Genomic DNA, 26060 nt, shown 5'->3' with positions numbered 1-26060 from the left:
ACCAGAATAGTGAGATTATAGGAAAGGTGGACCCTGGCCTTGACATGAAGGCTCAAACCTGAAACTGAGGTTAAAGATATTAATTAGCAAACAGAAGAATATACTGAAAGCAATAAAGAAATACTATGGGTCAAGAGATGCCCAAGAGGTTAGCACGAAAGAGAGTAACTTCATAACAACTTTAAGAGGAACCTCAGAGCAAAATAATGTCCTGACCAAAAGGACTATAAGAATTCCTGGATGAGAAGCTAGAAATAAAAATGAATCAATCTCCGTAGGGAAAAAAATTGGAAGGAGAACATATAGCTTAAAACAAAAGGTAGAAAACCTTACCAAAGTAATATATTAGAATTCAATGATTCTAGGAGGCAAGAAATACAAGCAGAAAATCCAGAGACTTTTAAAAAAAAAGAAAATGTAGCATATATATATATATACATACACACATATACATATATGTGAGTATACACACACACACACATATATATACTTTCAAAGACAAGTAGAAATGAGTGATAATTTAAGAATTATAAAACTTACTGAAAACGATAACCAAACAAAAAATGTGGACATTATATTTCAAGATATTATAAAGAAAACTGCTCAGATATATTGAAACCAGAAGGCAAAGTTTAAATAAAAGGAAGAATCTCCTAAAAGAACTCTAACTATAACCTTCCAAAAGCGTCATAGCCAAAATCCAGAGCTTCTAAGTCAAAGAAAAAAATACAGCCAGAAAGAAAGAGTCCAAGTATCAAAGAACCATAGCCAGAATCATACAAAATTACTTCAAGTACTAGACAGAAGAGAAAATCTTGATATACAAGGTTTGAAAACAAGAATGACTTACTTGGAAAATCTGAGTATAATTCTATAGGGAAAAAATGGACTTTGAATGGAGGAAGGGAATAAGTATGGCATCCACTATGTGCCAGGCAATGTGTTAAGCACTTTTTCAATTGATCCTCACCACAACCTTGCAAGGTAGATGACATTATTGTTCCCATTTTTACAGTTGAAGAAACTGAGGTTAAGTGACTTGCCTAGGATCACACCTCTAGTAAGTACCTGAGATTGGAATGAAACTCAGGTCTTCCTGACTCTAGGCACCCAGTGCTTTATCTGCCATACTTATCTAAACTAGACAGAGCATGCGCGCGCGCGCGCGCGCGCACACACACACACACACACACACACACACACACACACACACAATATGGCACAGAAATATATTAAACAGACCAGGGAAATATGCAGGGGCAGTGACAGAAAGTTTAAGAGACAGACTAGATTTGGTGAGAGAATAGTAACAAGTAAAACAAACTTCAATTTTGGAAACTGAATTGTAAGAAGGGATTAAGAGGAAAGAAAGTAAGAACCAGTGATCAGGTCTGGGAGAGGTGAAGAAAAGAGGGGCAGTGGAGTCAAAGTAGACTACTTCCATTACAGATTCTGAATATTAGTTACATTCTTTCTCTTTCATCGTATTCTTCTTTCTCCAGAGGAATTCAGGGAGGAATGAGAAGGGAAATGTATGAGGATATAAAGGCAGGAAATACGTAATTAATAATAACCAAGAATGTGAATGAAATTATCTCATGCATATAAAGGAATAGGGTAGTCTAATGGACTAGAAGACAAAGTCCAACAATATTTTTCTGAGAAATACACTTGGAATATGAAGATTCACTAAGATTTAAAAGGAGAGTTTGGAGCAGAATTTATTATGCTTCAATCATACTCCAAAAATGAAGAGTAGTAATGATCTCAGACAAGACAACAATAAAAACAGACAGACTTAAAGTCTTTTTTAACTTTAAGAAGGTAAACCATAATGTGCTTAAATGTACCATACGCAATGTGATATTAATACTATGATATTTAATTGTAATTCTTCAATGTATACATATATGGAAAAATTGGTAGCCTTACAGGGAGAAGAAGCCAACAAAATTACAATACTTGGTAACCTCAACATGTAAATTTCAGATCTAGATAAAACTAACAAGAAAAGAAAAGAGTTAACAACCTAAATAGAATTTTACAAAATTTAGATATGATAGATCTCTGGTGATTACTGAATGGGAAAGGAAAGGAATTTACATATTTCTCAGTTTTAAATAACACCTCAAAAAAGTATGCCATGTACAAGGGTACAAAAAATTTTATAAACTAATTCAGAAAGATTAAACAAATACTACTGAAACCATGCAATGAAATTATAGTCAACAAAAAGCATTTGAAGAAATGATTCGAACTTAAATGTTAACTAAATAATTGAATCCTAAAGCATTAGTGGATTGGGTAGAGGATCCTGAGAAGAGTGGGGGAAGATTAAAGGAACCTCTGCTGATAAGGGATACCAGCCCCAGCTGTGCTGCCAAGATAAGACATGGCACTGGGCAAGAAGGAACCAATACATGTCTGGTGAGGAAAGAAGCAGTGGGATGGGAATGCTGCTAACTGTGGGTACTTACAGGAAGGTGGAGGTCTTGGTTTTGGTTCCAGGCCAGAGGGGAGAACTGAAGGAGGATCTGAGGCCAGAAGCACCATCCCCCATGTCTCAGGACTAGAGGTGATTACAATAATCAGGTAACAATTTTTTTTAAATAAGCAGGCAAAGGAGAAAGAACCCAACTACAGAAAGTTACTATGGGATAAAGAAGACCAGGGTTCATCTTCAGAAGAGGATACTGAAGCAAAAAAAGCCTCTCCTACCCCCAAGAAGTAACATCAAATGGTCACCTGCCAAAAAAGAATTCATAGAAGAACTTTTGAAGACTTTTGAACATAGAAGACTTTAAAAATCAAATGAGAGAGATTAAGGCAAATTTAAACAAAATAAGAACAACCCAAGAAAAACAAGATTATGAAAAGAAAGTCAGCCAACTGGAAAAGGAGATTCAGAATCTTAAGGAAGAAAATGATTCCTTGAAAATTAGAAGTGGGCAAAAGGAAGCCAGTGAAGTTATAAGAGACCAAGAAATAACAAAACAAAATATGAAGAATGAAAAAATAGAGAATGTGAAACAACTCATAAGAAAACCAACTGATCTGGAGAACAGATCAAGAAGCAGAAGCGAAAACATAAAAATAATCAGACTACCTGAAAGCTATGATAAAAAAAGAATCTTGGTACAATAATAAAAGAAATAATTAAAGAAAATTGTCCTGAAGCATTAGAACAAGAGGGGAAAGTAGAAATAGAAAAAAATCCCCTGGTCACCACCTGAAAGAGATCCTATGAAGAAAACCTGTATGAATTTCATAGTCAAATTCCAAAACCCCCAGCAGAAGAAGACAATATTATGAGCAATAAGAAAAAAACCAATTCAAATATGGCAGAGCCACAATTAGAATCACACAGACCTAGCAGTGGTGGCACTAAAAAATTGCAGGTATTGGAACACTATATATCGAAGAGCAAAAGAACTGGGGCTGTGGTGGAAAATATCATATCTAGCAAAGTTAAGCATAATCCTTGGTGAAAAAAAAGGATATTCAATGAATTGCCAGACTTTCAGGATTTTGTTGCCAAAAGACCCTGAACTTAATAGAAAATTTGGCATACAAGATCCAAGAGAAAGCAAAGAAAAGATGGACAGCTCTGAACACAACGTGTAATATTTATTAGATAGGCTTTCTTGAAATGGAAATTTATTGCTGTATATTTTTAATCCTCTCTTACATTCTGCTGTGCAGATGGCAGTGTTTTCCCCCTTATTTTGTATTTAAGTTTATAATATATTTCTTTTTTTCTTAGTTTCTATTTAAGTTTAAAATAAATTAATAAAAAATTTTTAAAATAATGAATCAATCCAAGGCAAAATATGGACTTTCAATAAAATGGAGGACTTTCAAGCTTTCTCAGTGAAAAGACCAGAACTGAATAGAAAATTTGACTTTCAAACACAAGAATCAAGAGAAGCATGAAAAGGTAATCAAGAAACGGAAATTGCAAGGGACTTACTAAAGTTGAACTGTTTTGTTTACATTCCTACATGGAAAGATGATGAGTATGATTCATGAGACCTCAGTATTAGGGTAGTTGAAGGGAATATGCATATATATATGCATATATATATGTTTATGTATATATATAAGTGAATGTGTATGTATGCATGTATCTATGTGTATATGTATGTATGTGTATGTATGTGTATATATATATATATATGTAAAAGAAAGAGAGCAGACACAGGGTGAGTTGAGGATGAAGGGAAGATAGCTAAAAGAAATAAAATGAAATTAAGGGATGAGAGAGTAACTTACTGAGAGAGGGAGATAGGGAGAGATAGAATGGGGTGGATTATCTCCCATAAAGGTGGCAAGAAGAAGCAGTTCTAGGAGAGGAGGGGAGTGGGCAGGTGAGGGGGGAATGAGTGAACCTTACTCTCATCAGATTTGGCCTGAGGGGGAATACCATACATACTCAGTTGGGTATCTTACCCCACAGGAAAGAAGAGGGAGGAAGATAAAAAAAAAAAATAAAAGGCAGGGGGATGATGGAGTGGAGGGCAGATGGGGGTGGAGGTAATCAAAACAAACACTTTGGAAAGGGGACAGGGTCAAGGAAGAAAATTCAATAAAGCGGGATGGGTTGGGAAGGAGCAAAATGTAGTTAGCCTTTCACAACATGAATATTGTGGAAGGGTTATACATAATAACACATGTGTGGCCTAGGTTGAATTGCTCAACTTCTTAGGGAGGGTGGGTGGGAAGGGAAGAGGGAAGGGAATTTGGAACTCAAAGTTTTAAAATCAGATGTTCAAAAACAAAAAAACTTTTTGTATGCAACTAAAAAATAAGATACACAGGCAATGGGGCGTAGAAATTTATCTTGCCCTACAAGAAAGGAAGGGAAAAGGGGATGAGAGGGGAGGGGGGTGATAGAGGGGAGGGCTGACTGGGGAACAGGGCAACCAGAATATACGCCATCTTGGAGTGGGGGGGGAGGGCAGAAATGGGGAGAAAATTTGTAATTCAAACTGTTGTGAAAATCAATGCTGAAAACCAAATATGTTAAATAAATAAATTGCATTAAAAAAAAATAAAAAAATAAAAATAAATAAAAATGCCTGGTCAAGGAAAAAAAAAATAATGAATCAAATAACAAATTATAGAAACAACAGAAAATTTCTTCAAATTGTAACAGGGTGGATGTATGGACAGCATTGGTTTGCTAAGATGCTGTCATCTACATAGAAGATTCTAGGGATCTGCTTCTGGGAGAATCCAGTGAGGACTAGGCCACCTGTGGACATCTTTGTTGGTCTGTCTCATGGTTGGGAGCAGCCTTTTTCCATTGACTAATTAGTCACAACTAGAGGTGTCTTTAAAGCATCCTGACTCAGTACCTACTTTGGCCTTTTGTGGCACTTACATCTGAGGGTGAAGGTGACTCCTTAATTCACTAATGAAGTAAGGGGAGAAAGACCTCACGGCCACCTTCTCCTGAAGCCATATGTCACCTCCTTCCCTTCACCCAAGAAATAAACATGAGTCTTTGACCTTTTCCTTTATTCTTTTCTATTTCAGGTGCAAGGAGTGGAGTCTGATCTAACCAGGAAGCATGAGCTTAGTTCAGTTCCTACATAGCATTCGTTCCACCAAATTCAAGTGCAAAGCTATCAGTACTGGTTTCTGCTGGGCCGATGTCTTAGGACCTTTGCTCCTCAGGGCATCATTGTTAGGCTGGCTGCAACATCCAGCCTGGATCCCTAGTCTCCCAGATCCAAGATATCATTAACTATTTGAAAAAATTCTCCAAGTTGCTAATTACAAGAGAAATGAAAACTCTGAGCTTCTACCTCGCTCCTATTAGATTGGCAACCATAACTAAAAAGGAGGATGACAATTTTTGGAGAGAAATGAGAAGCTCTGTGAGGTGATACAAATGTCAGGAAAACAATGTGTTGAGTATAAGAATGTGTGTAAGAAATACATTTGAAATATAAAGATTTACACATAAATAAAATGAAGGACTGGAGCAAAATGTATCATTTATGTTTCAAGGGAATTCAAAAAACTAGAGGTAGCAATCATGATTTCACATAAAACAAGAGTTAAGAATGCATGGTTAAAGGAAACGACCAGGGGCAGGTAGGTGGCGCAGTGAGTAGAGCACCGGCCCTGGAGTCAGGAGGACCTGAGTTCAAATCCAGACTTGGACACTTGACACACTTACCAGTTGTGTGACCTTGGGCAAGTCACTTAACCCCAATTGCCCTGCCTTGCCCCCTCAAAAAAAGGAAATGACCAGGGAAAAGGCATCATAGATAATGAAATAATGTCAATATTGACTATATAGACACCAAATTACATAGCATCTAAGTACTTAGGAAAAAATTATCAAATTATAAGGAGAGATAGATATCAAAACTGTAATAGGTGGAAACCTCAATACTTAAAGCTCACCTCAATTATCTTTTAGAGAAAGGTACAAGAGCAGAATATAGCAAGAACAGTCGGTATAAGACGTTCCCTCCCTTCACATCTGGGGCACACTGTTTCACACATATACATGAGTTCTTGGAAACAGTGAACTCAAACCTAGAGTACAGTGGTGGTTAGGTACACTTATCGGGGCATGTGTGGCAGAAGGGAAATCACAATTCCTGGTTATTAGAAGTCATTTCTTGAGTCCATACCTGGTATTCTTTTCCGGTTAATCTCAATGTTGTTGTTCAGTCGTTTCAGTCATGTCCAACTCTTTGTGACCCCATTTGGGGTTTTCTTTGGCAAAGATACTGTAGTTTTGCCATTTCCTTCTCCAGCTCATTTTACAGATGAGGAAACTGAGGCAAACAGGGTTAAGTGACTTGCCCAGGGTCACACAGCTAGTAAGGTCTGAGGGCAAGTACAGGGGGTTATAGTACTTAAAGATGCTTCTTCTCTCCAGATCTTTCTGTATCTATGTCTGTGTGTCTCTGTGTGTTTCTCTGGTTCCAAGTAAATGCATTTTTTCCTATTCGCCCAGTCTCTCTGGTGACAGGGTTAAGAGTTTGAGGAAAGAGAGAGGGAGAAACTCTCTTCTCACTCAAGAATGCATGAACAAATGGTTGGATGAATGAATAAAGCATTTATTAAGTGCTGACTATGTGCAAAGCACTATGCAAAGCATTGAGTATATAAATTGAAAGTGAGACAGGCTCTGCTTTCAAGAAGCTCACATTATAATGGAGGAGACAAAACATACGGAAGATTCCAACCTGAAAGGTCCCAATGGTCTTGGGGTACTACGGCAAATCAGCAGCAGTAGCAATGCCTCCCCTTTAGCATCATTTCCACTGATAAAATCATGTCAGTTTCTGATGTAGAATTGTTGGACAGAGCCAAGGACTTTGAGGACAGAACTTTCTCTTCTTTAGGATGGAACACCTGCAAAAGCAGTTGCCAAACTGCGTCTCCATAGGGGTTACTTCCCAGGCTGATGGTTGAAGGCACTGATCTAGGAGCATTGATCTTCTTAAGAGTGTTAAATTCAGGCTCCTAAGGTGTCTACATCAGTGGTGGTCAGGGTAATGATGGTATGACTTGCCTGACCAATATGGTGGTGTGATATGATGTGATGTGATGTGATTTGACATGGTATGATATGATATGATGTGACATATGACATATGATGTGACATTATGTGATATAGATATGATATGACATGATATGATATGATATGATATGATATGATATGATATGTGATGCCTCCTGTCTCTCAGGATGACTTGCTGTTTCAGCTAGGCTGTCTTGCCTGCCCTGTATGTGGCAGTTGATTGATAGTTGGTGGGGATGGCTGGCCCCTTCTCCACAGCAGTTGCTTCCTCAGGTAATGGCAGTGAGAGGGGGCTAGAAGCAGGATTGGTGGTCTGGAAGGTACCACCAATTCCAGGGCTCCTGTGGCTTTCTGTCTGTTGGTGGCAATTGGTCATCAGTTGTTTCTGATGGCAATGAGGATGGTGGGCTCTCTCTCCACAGTGCTTTCTCCCCTCAGTGATGGCTATGGGACCTGGGCTAGAAGCAGATCTGGTGGTTTGGGGGGCATTGCTGTTTCTAAGATTTTGGGGCTCAGTATCTTGGTCTGTCTCAGGAGAAGTGGTATTAAAGGTGGTGGTAGTTATTTGACTTGCCTGGCACATCGTGCCTCCTGTCTCTCCCTCAAGGTACCTTGCTAATTTAGCTAGACTAACTTACTTGCCCTAATGAAGAGAGAACACAACTTAGAAGACCAGGGTTCAAAACCTAGCTTTGTCATTTACTGCTTATGTGACCTTGGGTAAGCCACCTCCATTTTCTGATCCTCAGTTTCCTCATCTGTAAAGTAGAGAGGAGAGGTTGGACTGTAGGTAAACAGATGAAAAATACAAAATAGATAGAAAATAATCACAAAGTTAATTTTGGAAGAGGGATTTCTAACATTTGAAGGAAACAGAAAAAGTCTTTGCTTAGGAAGCAGCAGGTGAATTTTACTTAAATAGTGGTATGGTCCCCAACAAGCAGAGGTTAGGAGAAAGAGCCTTCTGGATTTTATCCTTGATAGAGAATCCAACTAACCTGCCATAAGCTCTGAGTTTTTATTTTTTGCCATTTTGCCTCCAGTTACCCAGCTGTGAAATGGGAAGATAAGCTATATTAATGGCCTCCCTGGGTCAATTTTCAGTGTACTTGCTGGTCCTTGGATTCAATAGCACAATTCTCTGACTATATAGCCTCTGTGAGACTATTCCTGATAGTCTGTTGCTAAGAAAAGTGTTCAGTCCTAAAGTGGAGCCATTTAGAGAGAGGTAGAGAGAGGTTTGTACCCTGTGCCTCTGTCTGCACAAAGCTGTGTCGTTCTCTCACCTCTGCCTCTTTCTTCTCCAGGCTGGTCATTCCTGGAGTCAGCTCTGCCTCCTCCTCCTGCAGCTGGTAGCAGAGCAGGGCCCGCCTCCATCTAATGAGAGGCCTTTCAGTCCCAGCTGCCCTCGTTTTTGATACCTGGAAAGAGGGTGCATAGGTAAAGGGAAGACTGATCAGAAAGGCTCTACTGAACAGACATCACAACCAACTTCAAAAGGAGCAGCAAGTAGAACAAAGGACAAAAACATTTACAGAAGTCCTGTGCTCTAAGGGGGAGAAAAAGGACTAGAAACTGTAACAAAGTCAATGATGAAAAAAAAATTTTTAAAGGAATTGCAGGGGGAGAAGAAAAAAAGAGAGAAACCTCAAAAAGCACTGAAGGCTAAGAGCACAGCTTGCCAGTTGGCTCCGATTCCATTTTCCTTGATATTTTCCCATGAAGAACTATTTCTATAAGACTTCAATAAGTCGGAAAAGTTTATGTGACTGGTTTGGGGAAAGAAAGCTAGAAGTTGTGAGTCACCATCCTAGGCTCCCTGCGGGGCTGCTTTCAACAATGGCTTCCTGAGAGAGTCCATAAATGATGGCCTTCCTGTTACTTGGCTCACATACAGGATAGGAGCTAGTTTCGTGGACATGAAGATACTGACCAACTGGCCTTTGTTTCCACTGAGGACTGAACAAAGGGGTCAGGGGAAGGGGGTCTTCTGTCGATTCTTTGCCTAAGAAGATTGCTTCTGAACCTGACATTAAAGAGAAACAGAAGAGGGTCCCTGGCTCAAAGGCTAGCTCCTCCAAAAAGCCTGCCCTGAGCTGCCCCAGCTAGAGGGGATCTCTCCTTCATTTGATCTCCTAGTACTTTGTCCCTCAGCTAAGCGTTTATATTCTGATTTATATTACAGTTGATGGTGGGATTTTCTGATATTTCCTCTCATCACCTAAAAGGTCTTTGAGGGTCAGACTCGGTCTTAATTATTTTTCATTCCACTAGCACCCAGTACATATATTGTGGTTGTTGTTCAATCATGTCCAATTCTTCATGGCCTCATTTGGAGTTTTCTTGGCAAAGATACAGGAGTGGTTTGCCATGTCCTTCTCCAGCTCATTTCCTCAGATGAAGAAACTGAGGCAAACAGGGTTAAGTGACTTACCCAGGGTCATCCAGCTGGTAAGTGTCTGAGGCCAGATTTGAACTCAGGAAAATGAGTCTTCTTGACTCCAGGTCCACTGCTCTATCCACTGCACGATCTAGCCTAATAAATATTTGTTGAAAGAATAATGAATGCCTTATTTCATATTTCTACCCTTCCCAGCTTCTCTGTTCCAGTCAGACTGCTCTGCTAGCTGTGTCCCATACATGTCTTCATATTTTCCCCTTCTGCATCTTTGATTAAGTGGCCCTCCATGCTTAGAACATGTTCCACCTCCTACACAAGGTCTTTCCTGATCATCCTAGTTATCATTGCTCTTTCCCTTTCAAAATTATTTTGTTTTCATGTGTTTATGTATGCATATGTATGTATATGAATGAATATATGTTTACATCTACATGTATTATGCATATATGCATATACTTACATAATATAAATACCTACATATATAAAGTAAGTAAACGTATATAAATACGTATGATATATATGCTTATGTGTATATGGCTATGTATATATACGTACATATGCACATGTATACATATATAAGTGTGTATACTTACTTGAGTATCTCCCGTCAGAGAAGGTAAGCTCCTTGAAGGGAGGGGCCTTTCATTTTTTGGCTTTATATCAGCACGTTATACATAGCAGACATTTAACAAATATTTGCCAAATTGAACTAATTAGAAAAGAAGATAAACTTAGCAACTTTCAAGCTTGTAAGACACAAAATGGATCATAGATTTATAAATTTAGAGCTGAAGAGAATCTTCCATTCTGGCTAGTCCAGTGTTCCCAAACTTTTTGGACTCAGGACCCCCTTACACTCTTAAAAATTATTGAGGACCCAGTATGCAGGTTTATGTTTATGTGTGTCATATCAATTGATGTTTTTCTATATTAGAAATTAAAACGTATTTGGGGGGGAAGAAGAAAGAAAAGGGAAAGAAAGAAGTTTATGTGATAACTTTATTATGTATTTAAAAGGAATAGCAAGATGTAGGTTACAGATTTGCAGTTTCACGAGTGGTCATGTTTATTATCTTATGTTATGGAAATGATTGTTTTATTCCATAATTTAAAAATTTAAAAATAATTTTGACCTCATGGACTCCCTGGAAGGGTCTTAGGGATTCCCAGGGGTCCCTGGACCACACCTTGAGAATCACTTATCCAAACCCCTCACTTCATGGATGAGGAAACTGAGACCCAATGGAGTGAAGCGATTTGCCCAGGGTCTCCCACTTTATGGATTATTTTAAGCAAATATTTAATCCCATTCTGATTTTCTCCTACCATTCAGCTAACTTTAGGGATGCTTCTCCTTGTCCCTAGTTGATGTACATTCGGAGAACACTAATTCATGTTAGTAAGCAGAGCCAAATTAGATCGGCAAACTGCTGCAATACAATGATAGATGTAGTTCCATGAGAAAGAGAAATGGCTTTTAGATAAGCCTATGTAGTGACCTTAGTTGTACTGTGGATCCCTTTCATTGGTAAATGGCGTAGTGGTCAGAGTGTGAGAACTGAGACCTTGAGTCAGAAAGGTCCAGGCTTAAATCTTGTCTCTAACACTTACTAGCCCTAGAACCATGGGCAAAACACTTCACCTCTCTGAGCCTCAGTTTCCTCAACGGTAAATTGGGAATAATATCTGCTGCACCTTATTTAGTGAGGATCAAATGAGATAATGCATATAAAGCACTTTGCATATTTTAAACAGCTATAAAGATATCTGTTTTTATTGTAATAAAAAAGTGTTATTAGTATAAAAAAAGTCAGATGAGCAGATGTGAAGACAGAAGAATACAGGTAAACAGGTGTTGGAAACTGTCCTTAGACATGTCCGCCTATTCCAGGGCTGTGGGGAATAAGCTCTGATGAGACAGACTAGGTTTTCTCCAAGTCTCTGGCTTGGCCCCAGAGATGCTCTCTTAGTCATTGCTGGAAAAATCTTTCCAGAGTTCTCCTTAATAGACTGATCCTTCACCTGAGAGCCAGTGTGGCTTCGGAAAGGGCTGAGGAATGCTTGATATGGCATCTCCTGCTCAACTCCAGAAAATGCCAAGAATAGAACAGAGGTCTGTACAGAACGTGTGTCAATCTAACAACGGCTTTTGATATTGTTAGTCATGAGAGCTTATGGATAATTATGGCAAAATTCAGTTGTCACAAGAAGTTCATCGGTATCATATGTCAGATTCGTGATAGCTTGCTTGCCTAGGTTCTGAATAATGGACAATGCTCTTGCGCTTTCCTAGTCACCAGTGGAAACAGGGCTGTATACTCGCTCCCATGCTTTTCAGCGTGATATTTTCAGCATTGTTGATGGATGCCTCAGTGAGGATGAAAACAGCATCCAGGTCGTCTATCACACTTGTGGTAAGTTATTTAACTTGAAAAGCCTACAAGCCAAGACTGAAGTAGAGGGAGAATTGGTGTGCGACTTTTTGTTTGCAGCTGATTATGCACTCAATGCAGTCTCTGAGGCTGAGATGCAACAAAGTATGGATCTATTCTCTGCTGCTTCTGCTAATTTGGGCCTATGAATTAACATCAAGAAAACAGAGGTTCTCCGCAGCCTGTACCACCACAGCACGTATATGTGGAACCATGAGTTACAGCAAATGGAGAAATTTTGAATGCTGTGGATAAATAAGTTCACTTACCTTGGCAATATATTTTCCAGAGATGTACACAAAGATGATAAGGTTGACACTTGTATTGTCAGAGACTTGCTCAATATTTGGGAGGCTCCAAAGGAAAGTAATGGAAAGAAGAGGTATTAGACTGCCTACCAAACTGAAGGTCTACAGAGCTGTTGTGCCGGTCTCATTGTTGTATGCCTGGCATACCAGCACCATGCCAAGAAACGAAATCTCTTCCATTTAAATTGTCTTGGGAAGATTCTGAAGATGATCTGACAAAATAAGATACCAGACACCAAAATCATTTCTTGAGCTGAACTACCAAGCATTCAAACTCTACTGCAAAGAGTGCAACTCTGATGGGTTGGCCGCATTGTTCAAATGCCGAAAGTATATTTGCTTAAAAGACTGTTTTATAGAGAATTCACACAAGGCAAGTGCTCACATGGAGGTCAGAAGAAGCAATACAAGGAAACTCTCAAGGTCTCTCTGAAGAACTTTGGAATCAATTGTGAGACATGGGAGACAGCGGCACAGGACCACCCAGCATGGCATGCCAGCATCAAAGAAGGTGCTATATTCTATGAGCAAAGCAGAACTGCAGTAGCTCAAAACAAATGTGAGATGCACAAATTTAGAGACATCTCCACTCCAAATCTTCATATGGACTATTTGTGCCCAAGTTATGGTAGAGCCGTCCAAGTTTGCACTGGTCTGATTAGCCATAGTAGGACACCCTGTACCCTGACCCCAACTTAGGTTATTTTGGTCCTCTTTGAGAATGAAGGACAACAACTCCCAATACTCCCCTACTTCTCATCTTTCCAATCCCCTGCTCTAGGAATCCAGAGGCAGTGGAATATAATGGGAAAATGGCTGAACCTGGAATCAGGAAATCTGCCTTCTAATCCTTCCTTTAGTGCCTGAGACATCCTTACCCTAGAACATCCATTCTCTATGCCTTTTTCCTATTGGTGAATTCCTCCCAGGACCTCCATTTTGGGGAGGGGCCTAAAGCCAACCCTTCATTTCCCCCTCTAATTTTCTGAACACTGATGTGATATCTCCTTCCATTAGAAATTAAGCTCCTTGAGGGCTAGAAATGTCTTGTTTTGCCTTTAGCACAGTGCCTGGCACATAGTTAGCACTTAAATCCTCATTGCCTCTCCTTACCTCAGATCCTTCATAGCTATACCTCCATGGACAAATTATTTCATCTTTCAGTCTTCTCAACTGCAAATGGGAGTGATACTTGTTGTACTATCTACCTTGTAAGGAAAGTGCTACATAAGTGTGAATTATTATTTTCACTTTTATATCCCCAGGTTCTAGAACAGTACCTTGCACATATATACTCAATCAATAGTTCTTGAATTGAGTCAAAGGATATGGGTTCCAGGTTCTGCCATTTACTACCTTTGGGACCCTCTCTGGGCTTCAGTTTTTTCATCTTAAAATGTTAGCCTTCTTAATATGAGTTTTAACAGTAGTCTCTTGGAGATAATAGCATCTAAAGGAGTGAACCAAATGGTATGAGTTTGGAGGCTCATGTAGTAGATATATCATAGATATAGTAGATATATCATAGACTAGCAAGTCTTTCAGGGCAACTCAGATCCATGTAGATGGGCCTTTACTCTTTCTACACATTGTTCCACCCACTGGGGAAGAGAACAGTGGCCCAAGAACCCCATAAACTCTACCTAGTTGTACTAAGACTATTCGGTCAACTTGCATTGGGGAAGGTTATAAGATCATGAGATCACAAAGTGTTAGAGCTGGGAGAGACCTCAGAAATCCTCTCTAACCCTCTTGTTTTGAAGGTGAGGAAATTAAGACCTATAGAGGTTAAATGGCTTTTCCAAAGTGACCCAGGGAATAGCAAGGCCAGCTTCAAACCCTGGTTCTCTGTCTCAGAGGAATCACTTTTTTCCACTAGGTCAGGAAGACTCTGATAGCAATTAAACCAGTCTTATGATCCCCAATCCCAGAACCCGTTCCATGAGACTACTTCATTGCTGGCCAAATCAGACCAACCCTCCTGTTTTCGTATAGTCCTTGGGCTAAAAAATGTGTGTTGTTTTTGTAATTTAAAATGCCACTCTAAGTAAAGTTTGATTCGATTCAACAAATGTTTATTAAGCACTTACTATATACCAGGCACTGTACTAAAGACTGGGGATACAAATAAGAAAAAAGAGACAGTCCTTGCTCTCAAGGAGTTTATAATCTAATGGGTGAAGACAACACACAAAAAGAAGGGGGAGGGGAGGGTAGAAAGTACCATGGAGTTGAAGTCAAGCAGAGTTGCTGATGGAAACTGAATCCTTGTAATAGCAATTTAGATTTGAAGATTTTTCCCACCCATTAGTAGGCCATGTGACCTGCTTATGTCACAAGAAGCCTAAGTCACACGTGGTAGGAGGAGCTTCCTGAAAGGAAAAGGAAATTGTGACACAGGAAATACTGAGAGAGCCTTTATGGCTGTTAATGGCCGTCATGATAGTTAGAGCTGAGGTAAAGAAAGTCAACCTGTGATAGCTATATTGTGAGTTTTGGGAAAGGCCCCAGCAGATGGTCAGAGAGGTTTTGTGATGGCAAGGCTCCATGACGTGATATTGTGTTTTAAGTTCCTTGCTGTTATGATAAAGTAGGCTTACTGGTTGTGGGAGCAGATTGCCTGGTTATGGGATATGGTTCTCTGGTGTCTGACTAAATGTTTTACTTCTTCTACCTTCTATACGGAAAGTCTTTCATACATTGCGCTATAGAACTACATAGGCATATTCATGATTATCTTTGATGTTGTGTTTATTGCCTTGCTGTTACAGTCCTCTATAAAGGAATGCTTTGGGAGGAGTTTAAAGCTCACTTAAAAATTTAAAGCTCAAATTAAACTGTCTTATGGGCCATAGTTGGCTAACCCCTGGTCTAGATTGTATATAGCTGAATTCTATATAGTTTAATGGGGTGCAAAGTGCTTTAAATGCAATATTTTAACTGATTTTCCCCCAAAGCCCTGTGAGATCGGTACTATCATTACCCCCATTTTATAGATATGGAAGTTAAAAGTGTAGAGAGCTCCCATGACTTTACCATGGTCCCCAAAATAATAAATTTTAGAGGTGGGATTTAAATCAAGGCTTCTCCTGATTCTGAGCTCAGCACATCCCCCATTAGGAGCAGACCATATTACAATCTCATTTTAGTAGGAGAACCTCATTTCAGAAGAGAGTCTTCTGAAATAAATGTCAGGTGTATCTGATTCTTTAATTAAGTGAAAGGGTCAAGCCAGGGGATATCATAAACTTTTTAGGTTTACAAAAGACATAACAAGATTCCTGCTCAGAAGAATGAAACATTGGGGCTGGGTGCTTCTAGAGGTAGAAGACTGGGTTTTGAATCCTGTTTAACATTTTTTGGATATGTTTTTTGGGGCTAAGTGATTTGCCTGGGGTCACATGGATAGTATCAGGTCATATTTGAACTCAGGTCCTCCTGACTCTGGGGCTAGTGCTCTATCCACTGGCTACCTAGCTGTCCCTACTTGTATCTTCTTGAGCAGATCATTTCAACTATTTAGGCTTCTATTTCCTTATGAAGGGGTGTAGCTCATTGACCCCTAACTCACTTGCTAGGTCTAATCCTATGATCAGTAATCTGTCTTTTGTAAATATTTTTTAAAGTGTGTTTCTTTAAAGAAGAGTGTTTACTGTCACCTAGGGGTGTGTTGGAGCCAGCTCAAGACTTGCCAATCGTTTGATTTTTAGTGTAAGCATTTACAACTTGCTACAAATCAGGACTAGATTTATTGTTTTGTTGATTGACTAAATTTAGAAAGTTATGGAGAAAACGGTAATAATGCAGATTAAATTTAAAAGCGTGTCCTGTGCCAGACATTCACCAGCTCAGTTCTGTTTTCACCTCACTTTTACTATCAGGAGACTCACTCTGCACTTTCCAGTTTCTTTCCTTTATTAATTCACCTTGCTATTCCCTTCTGGGATGCCCTACCTTCACCCCAACCTACTAAAATTCTAATGGACCTGCAAGGCTTGAATCCAATCCCACCTCCTCCATGAAGCCCTCCATGGACCATCCCATCTGTAGTGATTACTTCATTCTCTCAACTCCTATTATCCTTACCACTCATACTTTACTTAGCATAATGAAATCCTAGAGTTAAAAGAGACCTTAGAATTCATCTATTTCAACTTCCCACCCAATGCAAGAATCTTCTCTCTAGTATCCCTGACAGGTTGTTAGCCAGCCTCTGAGTGAACATCTCTAGTTAGGGGAAACTCACTACCTCACAAGGCAATCCATTCCATTCCATTTGTGAAAAGCTCTTCTCATAATAAGTCTAAATTTACTTCCCCAAACTGGCACTAATTTTGCCATCTGGGACAATGTAGAACAAGCCTGGTCCTTCTTCCACATGACATCCCTTCAAATATTTGAAGACAGTGATCATGTCCTTCCCCACCTCCCCTCCCATCCTGTCCAAATGCCAAGTCTTCTCTTTTCTAGGCTAAACATCCCTAATTCTTTCAACCATTCCCTCATATGACATGCTTTCCAGATGCCTTCCAGATGTTCTGATCACCTTCCTCTAGATTTAATTTGTCAATGCCCTCCCTAAAATATGACTCTGAGAACTGAGTGAAGTATTCCAGATGTGGCCTGACCAGCAGTTCCTGTGTGTCTTGTCTCCTCAGCTAGCTCATGAGCTCATACAGGGTAGGGACCATTTCTTCTACTTCATTGTACCATCTTTAGTGTTTGACACAGTCTTGGGCACATGGTAGCAATTTCATAAATATTTATTCAAGAACAAAAGAATGAATCAATTAAGGGCTGGCATAATGGGAAAACTAGGTGGTGCAGTGGATAGAGTGCTGGCCCTGGAGTCAGGAGGACCTGAGTTCAAATCCTGCCTCGGATACTTACTACCTCTGTGACCCTGGGCAAGTCATTTAACCCTGTTTACCTCAGTTTCCTCATCTGTAAAATGAGCTGAAGAAAAAAATGGCAAACCACTCCCATATCTTTGCCAAGAAAATCCTAAACGGGGTCACAGAGAGTCAGAAATGACTCAACAACAACATCACTGGGAAACCTCCTAGTGAGTTCCCTTATTTAAGGTATATCCATATATTGTATAAATTTCTAAACCTTTCATGACCTATAAAGTCACGTTTCAACACAAAATCTCCACTTGGTAATTTCTGTCATTCTGGAACAATTCTACTTCTTGGCATATTAAAATATTTGTCAGTTAATCATTCCCTCAATAGGGACAAGACTCCAAAAAAAATCCCCCAAAGCATTTTTTGAATGGAGGTTTTACAGTCTGTTGAGGATGCTCAGACCTTACAAGTTCATCTGGTCTCCAACCAGATGTGGTATAACCTTAAATGAAAAAATTAGCTTTGTCAGTAAAAATTGCCTTTTTCCAATCTTTAGTATGCCAACCTTTGTATTGTCTTGTCCATGACCACCATTTTTCTTCATGGAAATGGTTAAGAATTGCTTTTTATTAACTGGTGTTCTTGATGGTCTTCCAAGTTCAAGAAGCCTACATTGTACTGCAGAAGAGTCAATTACAACTGCCATGTCCCTCTAAATCTTTGTTTTGTTTTTACTTCTGAGGACTAATCAAGCCGTTTCACACAATAGTAACTCAGGCCTTATTGTTGTTTTCTATTTTTGACTGTATTCCTTTGCATTTTTGTATAATTGATCTTGATTCTTTGTGGGCCTGAGTAATCCTTGAAATGCTTGGCTGCCTCATACCAACAGCTGTTGCAATATATATATGTATATATATATATATATGTATGTATGTATAAAACAGTCACTGAGGTAAGCTCTTTAAGAGCTAAAACTTTTACGCATTTCCCTTGAATAATATTCCTTCTTAAAAACCAAAGATTTAAAAATATATGATCAGAACCAAGTGAATCTTATATACAGTAACAGAAATATTATTTTAAGAATGACTATTATAAATACACAAATTAACTATAAAGGACATATGAAGAAAGATACTATCTGCATCCAGAGAAAGAACTGATAGATAGAAGTATGTATAGAATGATTTTTCATGTGTGTGTGTATGCCTATTTGTGTCTAATGGTTGCCATCTCTAGGGTAGGGGGCAGAAAGAAAAAAAGAAATTTACATGATAATTTTATTACATATTTAAAAGAAATAGCAAGTTGTACATAGTAGATTTGTAGTTTCATGTGTAATGATCTTTTTATTATACTATGTTATGGAAATACTTGTTTTATTCCTTAAATTTTAAAAATTATAAGATAATGAAGCATATGTATTACACAAAATCCGGCACTTAAAACTGACAAAGGACTAAATAAAGGTAGGAGAATCAGCCTGATCTAGCTTCATCTGGTCAAGATTAGATGTTCTGAGTCATCCTAGTGTCAGTAGAAGCACATACACACACCCTTGCTGTCATAAATTGAAACTGCATCAAAATTATTGCACACCACCATAGTTATATTCCAAGTCTTGGCTTGTTTCAATGTCTCAATCTCTGTAGCAATGAACCACAGTATAGGAGGGAGTGCTACCTTTCATCAGTTTCTCATGGTGTATCTTTCAAAAGAAGTACATATTTAGAGATGCCAGCCAGTCAGTAAGTCAATTGTTAATAAACACCTATTTTGTGCAAGGTACTGTGCTAAGCACTGGGGATACAAAGAAAGATAGTGGCAGGGACAACATATAAATAATTATGGGTAAATAAGATACATGCAGGACAAACTGGAAAAAATACACAGAGGGAAGGCACTAGAATTAAGAGAGATTGGGAAAGGCTTACTGTAGAAGGCAGAATTTTAGCTGGGACTTGAAGGAAGCCAGAGAATCAATCTGGGATGTGGAGATGAGGAAAGAGAGGCACCATAGCATAGTGGAAGGAGAGCTTTGGGACCCTAGGTTCTCTGAAATTTGTAAAATGAGAAAAATAAGACCTGTAGTGGCTACATTAACTCTTATTGTGAAAGTCAAATGAAATGATGTAATGTACATAAGCTATTTTTTGAACCTTAAAATATTAATTATGTTATTGCTACCTTTGGTCCAAGATCTCCCATAGCTACGAGCTCCCATGGACTTGGTTTTATCTCTATGGCCTTGAACCTCAAGGCATCAATTTCTCTTTTTGGCTGTACTCCAACTTAAAGTAAATTACCAAAGAAATCTCTAAAACCAGCTTAGAAATAGCTTATATCTAGTATTTCCTCTTATGTGTGTAGCAGGTTCCTCTTTCACAAGTGCAATAAATGTACAATATGGTACTGGGTAGCTATGGGTATGGGGCAGCTTTTTATTTCCTCCATCATAGAAAATGTAAAGAACATCAAAAACTCTGACATGAACAAACTCAAATAACCCATTATCCTCATTAGACTCACCAATAAGGTTAATATTTTTTGTGGGATTGTTGAACAAACAGCACCAGTCACTGTACAGACCACTGAAGTTATAGATTCCTAGGGTTGATCACAGTCCTTTTCTTCCTCCATCTCCTTATTCATTGAAACAAGGTGAAAAGAAAGAAAATAGGAAAAAAGTATAATAAAGGTTTCCATACTTCCTTCCCCTCCCAACTTTGCTTCTGGCTCCCAGGACTTTGCCATCTTGCCCTTTATTGTTCCCCACACCGTTTGTGTATTGTCTTCAGCTCCCCTTTGTGTATTGTCTTTATTAATTAGAAGGTAAGCTCTTAAGGAAAGGCAGTGTCTTTCATTTTGCTTATATTTATATCCCTAGCACCTAGTACTATGTACCTGGTACATAGTAAGCACTGAATAAATATAGGTGTCTTGCCTATAAGGGCGTTAGATTTAGAGAAATATACAACAATCACCCATGAATATGAATGAGATAAATTCACCTATAAAAGAGAAGATAGTAGCAAAATGGATTGGAAAACAGAATACAAAGTATATCAATGATAAGAAATACACTTTAATCATAAAGATTCACATAGTTAAAATGAAGGCCTAGAATAGAATTTACTATTCTACTTAAGGTAAACTCAAAACAAGGGTAGCAACTATGATCTTAAACAATGAAACAATAAAAAGAGTCAAGATTAAAAGAAATAACCAGGCAAACTACATTATGATTAAAGGCATCACAGAAGATGAAATAATACAAATACCTAATATATTTACATTGAATAGTATAGCATCTTAGTGTAAGAAGAAAAGTTTAAAGCATTTCAGGGAGGAAAAAAAGCGAAAGCATAAATGGGGGTGGGGAGGTGACTTATAGGTAACCCTTTTAGACATAGGCAAAGCTAACAAAAAGATAAACAAGAAAGAAGCTAAGAATCTAAATAGAATTTTAGAAAAAATAGATATGCTAGACCTCTGATAATTACTGAATGGGAATAGAAAAGGACTTACATATTCTTCAGTTCTAAGGGACACCTTTATAAAAATTGACCAGATACTAAGCCAAAAAACTTTACAAACAAATGTAAAAAAGAAGAAAAACTAGGTACATTCTTAGGGACCACAACATTAAAAATTAATAGAGGACATTTGAAGAAAATACTTAAACTTAAGTGGAAACTAAATAATATAATCCTAAAGAATTGCTAAGTCAAATAACAAATCATAGAAACAATAGAAAGTTTTATTAAAGAAAATGACAACAATGAATCAACATAAAACTTTCATCATCCAGACAAAGCAGTGCTTAGAAAAGAATTATATTTCTAAACACTTTCATCAACAAAAGAGAGAAAGATTAGGTACATGAAATGCACATGCAACTAAAAAAAATTGTAACAGTAAAAAAACAAAAGTCCAACCAAAAGCATAAGTAGGAATTACCAAAGATAAAGGAAGAGATAAAAGTTGAAAACAACAATAATCATTGAATTTATAAAAGTAAGAATTTTTTTGAAGAAATTAATTAAAATAGATAAACCACTAGCTAATCAGTTAAAATAAATTCCAATATCAAAAATGAATAAAGGATAACAGGAAAAGAATGAAAGGAAATTATTAGAACTTATTTTGCTCAATTATATGAAAATAGCACTGATAAATGAAATGGATGAATATTTACAAAATAAAAAATACCCGGGTTAACAGATTAAGAAATAGATCATTTAAATAATTCATCCTTGGAAAAATAAATTGAACAAGCAAATGAACTCCCAAAGGGCACAAGAGAAGAGGACAATATAGATTTGTAAGTGAACTCTATCAAACATTCAAAAAACAATTAATTAAAATATTATATAAATTGTTTACAAAACAAGGAAAAAAGGGATACTACCAAATTCCTTGTATGAGACAAATATTGTAGTCCTAATACCTAAATCAGGCAGAGATAAAACAGTGAAACTATAGAACAATATCCTTAATAAATGTTGGTGCGAAAAATATGTAATGAAATATAAAATTAAGAGACCACAACAAACTACATGACTTTGACGCTATAACTATATCAGATTTATGATATAGAACGTATTTTAAGATTAGTTTATATTTTTAAAAACTATAAACATAACAGGTCATAATAATAAAAAATAAAATCACATGATTACATAAATAAATGCAGAAAAAAACTTTTGACAAAGTGTAACACCCTTTTATTTTATGAATATGAGAAAGCATAGGAACAGATGGATCGTAATTTAATGTGGTAAATAATAGCAACCAAGTTTCTCCCAATGGAGAAATACTCTATAGATGTTTTTCCAGTAAGATCAGGGGTAAAGCCAAGATGCTACTCGTGCCACTATAATTTGATAGTGATAGGGACCAAACCTATGATTTCATTGATACAGGGAATTACTAAATGTGAAAACACTATTAATGCAGATAGCACCTTCTCTGCAACTTATGGTCAGAGAGTTGCTTACAGAACTAAAATGTTGCATCTTATGTAGTATCACAATCAGTATGAGACAGAAGAGAGACCTGAACCCAGGTCTTCCTGACTCCAAGGCCAGCTTTCTACACACTACACCATGCTGCCTCTTACATTATATGATATAATTCTAGAACTGCTAGCTATAACAATGAGATAAGAAAAAGAAATTGAGAGAATAAGCATAAGCAAAGAAGAAACAAAATTATCAGTTCTGTGACATGATGGTTTGCTTAGAGAACTTTAGGCAGTCAACTAAAAATTAACTGAAACAAGGAATAATCTCAGTAAAGTAGTGAGATAAAAACTAAGTCCACAAAATTATCCGCATTTCTATATATTACTAGATAGTGCAGGACTAGCTTTCCATTTCATTTCCCAGTTATTTCCAAATCATGCCACTCTATATACGTCATGCTTTCTTTCCAGCTCCTCTTTTTAGATTGTCTCCTTCCATTAGACTGTGAATCCCTTGAGGGCAGGGAGAGTCTTGCTTTCTTGTATTCATATCCCCAGAGTTTAGCACAGTGCCTGACACATAGTGATTACTTAATGTTTTTCCATATATTCAACATTACTACATTATGTTTCCATGTAAGACTTGTGATATTTCCCAAACTCTGTGTCTGTTTCCTTTTCCTCTTCAACTTGTCTGTTGTATACTATAACAAAATCACTCTTGTCACCACTAAATCTCCTTCCTTTATTTTTTTCATTATTTCATTTGCTATTCTTGACCTTTCACCTTTCCAAATGAATTTCACCACCATTTCCTCTAGTTAAGTAAGAAAAAAATTGGTAATATAATTGGGATGGCATTGAATATATAAATTAGTCTGGGTAAAATTGTCATTTCCTGTCAACCCATGAACAATTAATATTTCTCCAGTTATTTAAATCTGATTTTATTTGTATAAAAAGTTTTTTATAATTTTGTTTGGATAGTTGCTGGGTTTGTTTTGGCAGGTATACTCCCAGGCACTCCAAGCTGCCCAGAGTCATTTCAAATGATGTATTTTTTCTTTTACTGTCTCTTCTTATGGACTTTTGTTTGTGACATATAGGAATGCTGATGATTTATGTGGATTTATTTTGTATCCTGCTGCTTTGCTAAGATTATTAGTTGTTTCAACTAAGTTTTTAGTTGAGTCTTCAGGATTTTCCAAGTATATCATCATGATATGGTGACGTAAAAAGAGAATTTTATTACCTCATTCCCTATTCTGATTCCTCCTATTTCTTTTTCTTCTCTTATTGCTATTGCTAGGATTTCCAATACAATATTGAATAATATTGGTGACAGTGGACATGCTTGTTTCACACCTGACCTTACTGGGAAGGCTTCTGGTTTAGGATACTAGTTCATTGTTGGTGGACTTGTGAACTGGTCCAACCATTTTGGAGAGCAATTTGGAACTATGCCCAAAGAGATATTAAACTACCTATACCCTTTGACTCAGCAATACCACTACTTGGTCTATATCTGAAGATAATCAGGGAAAAAGGAAAAGAATCTATAATGTTCTAGAATATTTGTAACAGCTTTCTTTGTGGTGGAAAAGAACTGGAAATTGCAGGTATGGCCATCTATTGGGGAATGGCTGAACAAGTTGTGGTATATGATTGTGATAGAATACTAATGTACTATAGAAAAACATGGAAAGACTTGCATGAAATATTAGAATGAAATGAGCAGAACCAAGAGAACATTGTACACAGTAACAGCAATATTGTTTTGAGAATGACTTTGAATGAATAAGCTATTTTGATTACTATAAATACCCGAATTAACTATAAAGGATATATGAAAAAATATGTTCTCTGCATCCAGAGAAAGAACAGATAAATAGAAATACATATAGAATAATTTTACATATATGTATATATGCGTGTATGCATTATATATATGGCATATATATGTATGTATGTATATATGTATATACATTTTATATATATATTATATACATACACCTATTTGTTCCTGGTGGCAGCCATCTCCAGGCTGAGGAGGAGGAAGGAAGGAAAAAAAAGAAATTTACATGATAATTTTGTTGTACATTTGAAAGGAATAGCAAGTTACACATAGTAGATTTACAGTTTAACATGAAATCATCTTTCTTATTGTATTATACTATGGAAATTCTTGTTTTATTCCATGAATTAAAAATAAAATTTAATAATGGAAAAAAAATCACTTCTCACCTTCCATTGACCAAATGCTCATTGTGCTTGAAGACCTCTAGAAATGGGGAATACACTACCTTCCTCAGATAGCTCCATTCAACTTGGAGAGCTTTGGCTGTTAAGAAGCTTCCCTTAGCTCTAGCCTAAATCTACCTCTTTGCAGCTTCCAGCCATTGCTCTTAGTTCTTCCTTCTGGAGTCAAGTAGAAAAAGTATCATTGGCCTTCCACGTGACAGCCTTTCAAACATTTGACAGCTATCATATTCGCCTTTGTCTATCTAGATTAAACAGTCACAGTTCCTTTAATTAGTAAGGGGGAGAATGGTCTCCAGTGTAGATGGTTCAGTGGATAGAGTGGTGGGCCTGGAATCAGAAAATCTCATCTTTCTGAGTTCAACTGGCTTCAGATATTTACTAGCTGTGTGGCCCTGGGCAAGTCACTTAACCCTGTTTGCCTCAGTTTCCTCAGCTGTAAAATGAGCTGGAGAAGGAAATGGCAAAACCACTTCAGAATCTTTGCCAAGAAAACCCCAAATGGGGGTCACTGAAAAGTGACTGAACAACAACAACCTCTTGGTATGCATCCTAGTTGCCCTCCTTTCTATACACTTGTTTATTAATATCCTTCCTAAAATATGATGCCAGAAATGAATACAACACTCCAGTTGTGCTCTGAATAGGATAGGGAAAAATGGGTCTATCACCTCTCATATTCTAGACATTATACATCTGTTAATATGACCTAGATCCGCATTTACTTTGTTGGCTATCATGTCATGGTGTTGACTTAGATTGAGATTCAACCCACTAAAACACCTTGTTCTTTATTACAATATATATTAGCTACTCATAATTTCCCCGTCCTGCAATTGTTTTATCTTTAAAACCAAGATAATGGATCTTACATTTATCTCTATTAAGCATCATGCAATTGTATTTGGTCCCTCGTTTTAGCCTGTTGGGATTTCTTACCTTCTGATTCTTTCACACAACATGCTAGTCTAACGCCACAGACAAATTTGATGACCGTGTCGTATATCCTTTTATCTAAGTCATATATTAAAATGTGGAAAATCATAGGATTAGGGACAGATCCTTTGGGCACCCCATTAGAGCCCACCTTCTAGACTGACATTGTTCCATTATTAACTGTTTTTGGTTCTAGTCATTCAACTAATTGCAAATTCATAAATAATCTGCAACATCTATGGGAGTGCTAGATTTGGTATCAGAAGGAGCTGGGTTCAAATCTCAGTTCTTACTCTCTATAGGACCTTGAGCATGTTGTTTCATTTCTCCGGACCTCAGTTTCTTCATCTTTAAAA

The sequence above is a fragment of the Trichosurus vulpecula genome, chromosome 4 (assembly GCF_011100635.1).
Source record: "Trichosurus vulpecula isolate mTriVul1 chromosome 4, mTriVul1.pri, whole genome shotgun sequence".
NCBI classification, from domain to species: domain Eukaryota; kingdom Metazoa; phylum Chordata; class Mammalia; order Diprotodontia; family Phalangeridae; genus Trichosurus; species Trichosurus vulpecula.
Note: the sequence above shows the minus strand (reverse complement) of the source record.